We start from the raw sequence: 8059 nt of genomic DNA, 5'->3' as shown, positions 1-8059 counted from the left end.
CAACAACAAATAAAATGTATGAAAGAGAAATGTTGGATTAACAAGAAGAGAAAAAATCTTTCCAGTTACCTTTAAATCAAATCTTGTTTATTAAGCACTTGGTGTTGGTAACACAGCAGTTTTTGTTGTTGAAAATGTAGCTAGCTCCTCATTGAAAAAACAAACTTACATCATGAAGACGATGTGGAGGTTCATCCTTAGAGCTGGTTGGTGATCTGGTGGAGTCAGAGCTTCTTCTGAGACAGGAAAGTCTTTAGGTTTTCTAACACCTGATTTCTCTGGCTTCCTCTTTCATCTTCATTTGCTTAGACTGCAAATATATGTTGAAGATAAAATCATTAATGAACGAGTTAGAACAACAACCACGTCACAATATCAAAGTCTCTTTGTCTTATGGAGCTTAATTAAAACCAGGTTAGTTCATGAATTCAAGTATAAGTCGCAACAAACAGCCTCCATGCAGTTATAACATGAAGTTATAGCTGAATGATTCCTATTGTAATAATCATACAAGTCACAATAAAATTGATAAAACAATTATTTAAGAAACCAACGTAAGTAATCTTTACTGCACTGTTTATAATTAAATAAAGATAATTAATAAACAAACTTACCACCAGCTAGCAACACTTAGCAGCCTTCATCCCTCCGGGCTCCTTTTGTGACCCACATTTCATTTCCATCGGTTGTTGTCCCGTTGTGTTGTCGTCTAACTCGATCTAGGACGTCACCAGCTTGAATTTACCAAAATTAGTAACTATTGTCAAGGTCTTCTCTACTTTTAAGGCATTATGCGAGTAAAAATGGCGAATTTGAACAGCGTCTCTTATCTTCCCTGCGTTCAAGTTTTTTCTTCTCTTTGTGGCGTTTTTTAAATAGATGAAAGTGTGCAATACCGCCACCATCTGGTCTGGAGTGTGAACTGGAGCTAATGTCGTTGATTATAAGGTTTTACATCACACATCTGAAAATGGATTGGATACTTTCTTAAAAATTACATCATGATTATCATTTTTTTATTGTATGCAATTTTAATAAATAGTATTATTAAGGCACTTAAAAATTCATACATATTCATTCATATTTTGTTCACTTAAAGTATACTTTTATTTAATATATTAAAAGTGWATTTTGGTACAATTATGTTTAAGTGTGTTTAAAGTACTAATTTCGAAATTGGTACAAGTATATTTTTAGTATACTTCAGATATACTTATTGGTAGTACACTTAATAATTAGTATACTTAAAGTGTACTTTCACAAATTTAAGTATGTTTGAAGTATACCAAAGTATACTTTTTTTTCACCTGGGTTAATTTCTTCATTTTAAAGGTTTTTTATTTTTTGCACACAGCTTTATGTAGCAGCTCTTTCCGTTTAATCCCTGTAGCTTTTGAATGGGCATGTGAGTTTGCACAGTCTTTGTAAGAGCATGTGATTCACAGCAAATCACCCCTATTAGTAGACATGCTTAATAGCACAATGGAAACGGCAAGGACTAAAACACAGAGAGTCTTGGGGTTTAATGCGAAAGAAATACTGCTGACATCCCTTTGTTTTATTTACAAGGACAGTCACATCCAGGTGCATGACAGCACCTCTGACCCTAACAGATTATTCTTTATTTTCTTTCATTTACATTTCAGAAGTAGCCCACGTGTTTTCAATTTAAGAAAATTAAGCAGAGCTCATTCAGAAGGATGAGCAAACCGTGATGAGGCCACAGCTGCTGACTGTACTGCATGGTGTCTTTTTTCCTGAAAAGGCAGTATTTCTTAAAATCCTTCAGTTGTTTTTTTTTTTTTATCCCATAGCTTATTTTCTGTCTTGTAAAAGGGTGCAAATGTTTTGCACATTTTTTAAACGTGACATGAATTTTTGTCTGATTTGATTAACCTGAATAATAATAATAATAATAATAATAATAATAATAATAATAATAATAATAATTAACCTGAATCATTTATTGTGCCATTTATTCTGCTAAAGCTCATATTTGTAACCAGTCAAAATAAAATTTTACAAAGTGATTTCCTAATGAAGTTATCTTGGTCTAAGAATGACGTTAGGGTGTTGCATTACTCAACAGAGAGACACACAAACACAAAACTGTTGGATACAATGAAATAACAGTTTAAAAAAGGGAAGTTAGCAATCTGGGGAAGTGGCTTGTGATTAAAATCTTGCAATCCTCAAAACTGATTGATAAACAGAGGCAATGTGGCAAAAGTCAAAATTTAAATCTTCAAAAGGAAAAACAAAACAGTGCAGCTCATGAAAAGTCACTGTTAGATTTTATGTGGAATTTGTACTTCTGTCTATTTAACAACAAAAGGAAGAGAACCAATATATTGCTTCTTTAAACTTCCGCTCACTGATCAAATTAGTGACTGACGTGATGATGGTGAATATTCTCACCAGGCACCATATTTTATTAAATGTCTGATGTACATTTAATAAAAAGATGAGGAAATAAATGAAAATTTCAGTACATTCTTTTCCTCGCCAACCACTGAAACCTTCCCATGGACCTTTGCTAAAGTATTCGTACGATGAGCTTTTTATTACATTTTTACCACATTGCAATAAAATCTTGTTTTGATTTTATTTGACAAAATTACACAAATTGATATGAATACTGTAAATGTTGAGAGGAAAGACGGGAATACGTGGCATGGCAAAATCTGAAAATGGTACAATATCATTATATTCAACCTCCCATGTGAGTCAATACATGGGGGGTCGTACAACTTCCTTTCACTGCAATTACAGCTGTAAGCCTTTTGGGTTGTCTCTACCAGCTTCTCACATCTAAAGCCTGAATCTTTTTGCTCATCCTTTGCAAACTAGCTCAATGCATTCAGTTTGGACAGAGAGGGTCTATTCATATCAATCCTCAAATATTGCCATAAATTCTCAATTGGACCTATTTTTTGTTTTTTGTTTGCCATTTAGGAAACAGCTTATTTCTCCTTCCCATTATAGAAAAATCTCTTTCTCATGTGCAATTTAGAAAAAAAACAAAAAACAAGAAATTTAGTTAATCTTAACTGATCTAAAATACAAAAGGTTTCTTTGATTTAATGTCTAAGAAAAAGAAAAAAAAATTCTTTCTTTTGATACAGTGTGTTAAATGTTAACATCAGATATTATAAAGTGGATGTGCTTCCTTTTTTTAGCAGCAGGGAGAAGCAGCAGAGGAAGGCTGGTACACCACGGATGTACTTTCTTCTTACCAGGAAGATAACATGGTTTCCTTGAAGCACTGTGGCAGACACCTAGCAGGTAAATGACAAAAACTTTTAGTTTTTTTTTTACTTTTATTTAATATTTCTTTAATCAAATGAATGACAAACTTTAATTTGTTTCTCAATCTTGGACTGAGAAGCAAAAAGCCTGGATGCAGTCTGGAGGATGACATATGTTTTAGTCTATGACGAGACCTGCGAGGAATTGATAAAAAGTACTAAAATTTTTATACAGGTCATATAAATGTGTACCATTCACTTGTAAGGGCAATTTAGTCCTTGTAATTTTACAGAGTGATGTCATCGCTGTTGGTGAGAATCTGAACATTCGCATGATAGCTTACATATCTATAACCTTGATGTTGTGTAGCGTTTTTCTCCCTTTCAAAACAGAAATCAAGCTACCGTTTGCTTTTCTCAAGAAAACCTTAGGTACAGTATATATATACAGTGTGTATATATATATATATATACTGCTCAAAAAAATAAAGGGAACACTTAAACAACACAATATAACTCCAAGTAAATCAAACTTCTGTGAAATCAAATTGTCCACTTAGGAAGCAACACTGATTGACAGTGTTGCTGTCAATCAGTGTTGACAATCAATTTCCCCTGCTGTTGTGCAAATGGAATAGACAACAGATGGAAATTATTGGCAATTAGCAAGACACACTCAATAAAGGAGTGGTTCTGCAGGTGGGGACCACAGACCACTTCTCAGTACCTATGCTGTCTGGCTGATGTTTTGGTCAGTTTTGAATGTTGGTGGTGCTTTCACACTCGTGGTAGCATGAGACGGACTCTACAACCCACACAAGTGGCTCAGATAGTGCAGCTCATCCAGGATGGCACATCAATGCGAGCTGTGGCAAGAAGGTTTGCTGTGTCTGTCAGCGTAGTGTCCAGAGGCTGGAGGCGCTACCAGGAGACAGGCCAGTACACCAGGAGACGTGGAGGAGGCCATAGGAGGGCAACAACCCATCAGCAGGACCACTACCTCCACCTTTGTGCAAGAAGGAACAGGAGGAGCACTGCCAGAGCCCTGCAAAATGACCTCCAGCAGGCCACAAATGTGCATGTGTCTGCACAAACGGTTAGAAACCGACTCCATGAGGATGGTATGAGGGCCCGACGTCCACAGATGGGGGTTGTGCTCACAGCCCAACACCGTGCAGGACGCTTGGCATTTGCCAGAGAACACCAGGATTGGCAAATTCGCCACTGGTGCCTTGTGCTCTTCACAGATGAAAGCAGGTTCACACTGAGCACATGTGACAGACGTGACAGAGTCTGGAGACGCCGTGGAGAGCGGTCTGCTGCCTGCAACATCCTTCAGCATGATCGGTTTGGCAGTGGATCAGTAATGGTGTGGGGTGGCATTTCTTTGGAGGGCTGCACAGCCCTCCATGTGCTCACCAGAGGTAGCCTGACTGCCATTAGGTACCGAGATGAGATCCTTAGACCCCTTGTCAGACCATATGCTGGTGCGGTTGGCCCTGGGTTCCTCCTAATGCAGGACAATGCTAGACCTCATGTGGCTGGAGTGTGTCAGCAGTTCCTGCAAGATGAAGGCATTGAAGCTATGGACTGGCCCGCCCGTTCCCCAGACCTGAATCCGATTGAGCACATCTGGGACATCATATCTCGCTCCATCCGCCACCTCATCAGGAGCATGCCCAGGCGTTGTAGGGAGGTCATACAGGCACGTGGAGGCCACACACAATACTGAGCCTCATTTTGACTTGTTTTAAGGACATTACATTAAAGTTGGATCAGCCTGTAGTGTGTTTTTTCACTTTAATTTTGTGTGTGGCTCCAAATCCAGGTTGGTTAATAAATTTGATTCCATTGATGATTTTTCTGTGATTTTGTTGTCAGCACATTCAACTTTGTACAGAACAAAGTATTCAATGAGAATATTTCATTCATTCAGATGTGTTATTTGAGTGTTCCCTTTATTTTTTTGAGCAGTATATATATATATATATATATATATATATACTGTATATACCTCCTTCTGAGATGTCAAGGAGGTCAATTCCACAATAATCTGACACTTAAAGACTCACTGGGCCTCACAAATAAATGGCCAAGGATTTTTCAAGGATCTCCCTCTCCCTAAAGCTCTACTCCTACATATGCTGTCATTTGGGCTGGACAAAAGACCAAGGTCTCAAGTAAAAAGATTTTTTGTGCACCATGAAGTGAAACAAAAAGGAAAATTAGCCTTTTTAAACATTGACAAATTCAAACCTATGATTACTTCAGAACATCTAAATCTATTAACTAATAATTCATTATATGAAATGTGACCTACACAATCACACAATTTTACTGTCGCTATTTAAATATCTAGCAATTTAACGCTGAAGCTAAAACCAGTGCCACAAAAAAAACATTAAACAGGAAAATAAATCTGTGTTATGCATACGTTTAAAACTTTTAAATTGAGACGGTTGTTATGTTTACCATACATTTAATTGTTCTCTTAATCTAACCTTGTCAGCAGTGTGGGTCTCTCCTCTTTCTCATAGTGGGTTTAAAGACTCCCTGATGTAGTCTTTGGGAAACCGCACCGTTCCTCCCATTCCTTCTAAAAACAAACACACTCACATTCCCATGGTCCTGTCCCTAATCACCCAGGCTGCAGCTCAGAGCATGAGAACAAAAAAAATAATTAAAATGCAAGACAGCACAGTTTAATGATGTCAGCACTCAACACAAGTATTAAGTACCTGAACTGACTGTTCAAAGTAACCAGCAATTTGACTCAAAGTGCCTCCTTGAATACCTCTTTAAACTACCCAGTACTTCCTTCCATTCCTATAGAGAGTTTAATTAAAAATATATTGTTTTTACTCTGGAATATTAGCACAAGGGGGAAAATATGAAATTAACTTCTACAAAGTTAATGTCTGTTATCCCTATGCAGGTGACTGTCAACTAAATTGAACCTCTATTCGACTCAGTTCTATGTCTGCCAGCTCAGTTTATTAATTTCCAAAAATATACAGTATATAAATTAATTAAACCCATCAGTCTCACTTTCTGATTCGATCGCAGTAATAATACACCACGGTCAAATTTCACTTTGCAGAGCCATTTGGTAAAATGTTGTATAAGGAAGCCTGGCAATTTGAGTTCAACAATTGACTTTGCAGCAATGTCTCCTCTTGAGCCAGTACTCAGCAAGTTATTATGTAACCATTAGAGCCTCTCAAAGTCATATTCATTTGCAAGTAGCACCACATTTCTTGCAAGAGCATATATTGCAAGAAATGTACTACACATTGTTAATTTTAGGACTTCTAATTTAAATGTATTCTCTTTGCTGACATGTTTATCCATTAAAACCCGATGTACTTCTGGATATAAATGGTTGCATTTTTGCACACCAGAGCGCTGATCATTTAATTTCCCTTGGGAATAATAAAGTATTTTTAAATTGAATTGAATTTTCTTAGCGATTTTATAGTTAAGATAAACGTTGGGAGGTTGTGTGTATAAACATCTTTGGCACATCTGCTCTTAGTAGCTTCCTCCCCGTGGGCCTTGAATGCATCAGGACACATGGTGTGTTTAATGTTCTAAAACCGATTCAGCTGTGATTCACTGGAGTGGATCTAATTCAGGATAATAATTTTATAGTACTGGAAGAAATTTTTTCATATTACTTTTCGGCGCTCGTCCAACCAGTAGTTATATTTTCAAAAATGCAACTAACACAGCAGATCATGTCAACTCAAGGCACTTTATCAAATTCCTATCCAGAATTCAGTCATATAGACAGAGTCCCATTTAACCCTAGTACTGGTATAAAACAGTTCAAATCGGTTACTAATGGAAATTTGTAAATAGTGTTCTGTCTCTAAGCCCGGTTGGTTTCATTCACCACCTGAGCAAGCATGAGGTGAGTGAAACTCCTTTTTGCTTCTTAGGAAGAGACCTTCATTACTGAGAAATAGTTCTGGAGTACTCTATGTTCTTGAAAGTCAGCTCATAATACAAAATCCCTCAAAGATTGATGCATATCCGATTATTAATTTAGCTTTGATTCCTTTTGGTCAGACTTCAGTAATCACAAAAGTTTCATTGATCACAGCTCATTTTCACGTAGAACCCACTTTATTTTGACAGTCACTCGTTATCCTGAAACACGTGACCCAGCAAAAGGTATAAACTGACAAATACACATGGAAAGGGAGATAAATATGCAGATACATACAGTTCCCAGTGTAGATTCTCAAGAAAACTTGTTCAGTAAATTGAAAAACGCAGACGAGGCCCAATATTCTGGATTATCTAACGAGAGAATAGTCAAAGACTCCTTTCTTTGTATTCCCCAACCTTGTGAAATCTCCTAGACTAAATGCTTTCTTATTAGCAAAAGGGGGTGCCAATAACTATACAACTGATGTTATAGTTAAAAACAATTATTTTATCTTCCAGATCAAAAACTTGGATGGAAAAAATTTAACCAATAATAAGAAAACATTTCAAACTTATTAAAAAATAAATTTTTACCAAATCCTACTTTTTGATTACATACATATAATTCACTGTGAATGCATCATTAGTAGAAACCTCCAACTAAAACATTGTAATATGATAATCCAAGGTAAAGCACAAATGTTGGTTACTTTATAAAAATTAGTAAAAATATATATATATATATATACATATATATATACAGAAAAAAATACAATAAAATAAAAATCAGGGCTCATGAAACATGAAGCGGCATGCGGCTCGGGTGGTTGCTGAGGCAAAAACTCGGGCGTGGGAGGAGTTCGGAGAGGCCATGGAGA

This window comes from Poecilia reticulata, linkage group LG12 (genome assembly GCF_000633615.1).
Source record: "Poecilia reticulata strain Guanapo linkage group LG12, Guppy_female_1.0+MT, whole genome shotgun sequence".
Taxonomy (NCBI): domain Eukaryota; kingdom Metazoa; phylum Chordata; class Actinopteri; order Cyprinodontiformes; family Poeciliidae; genus Poecilia; species Poecilia reticulata.
Note: the sequence above shows the minus strand (reverse complement) of the source record.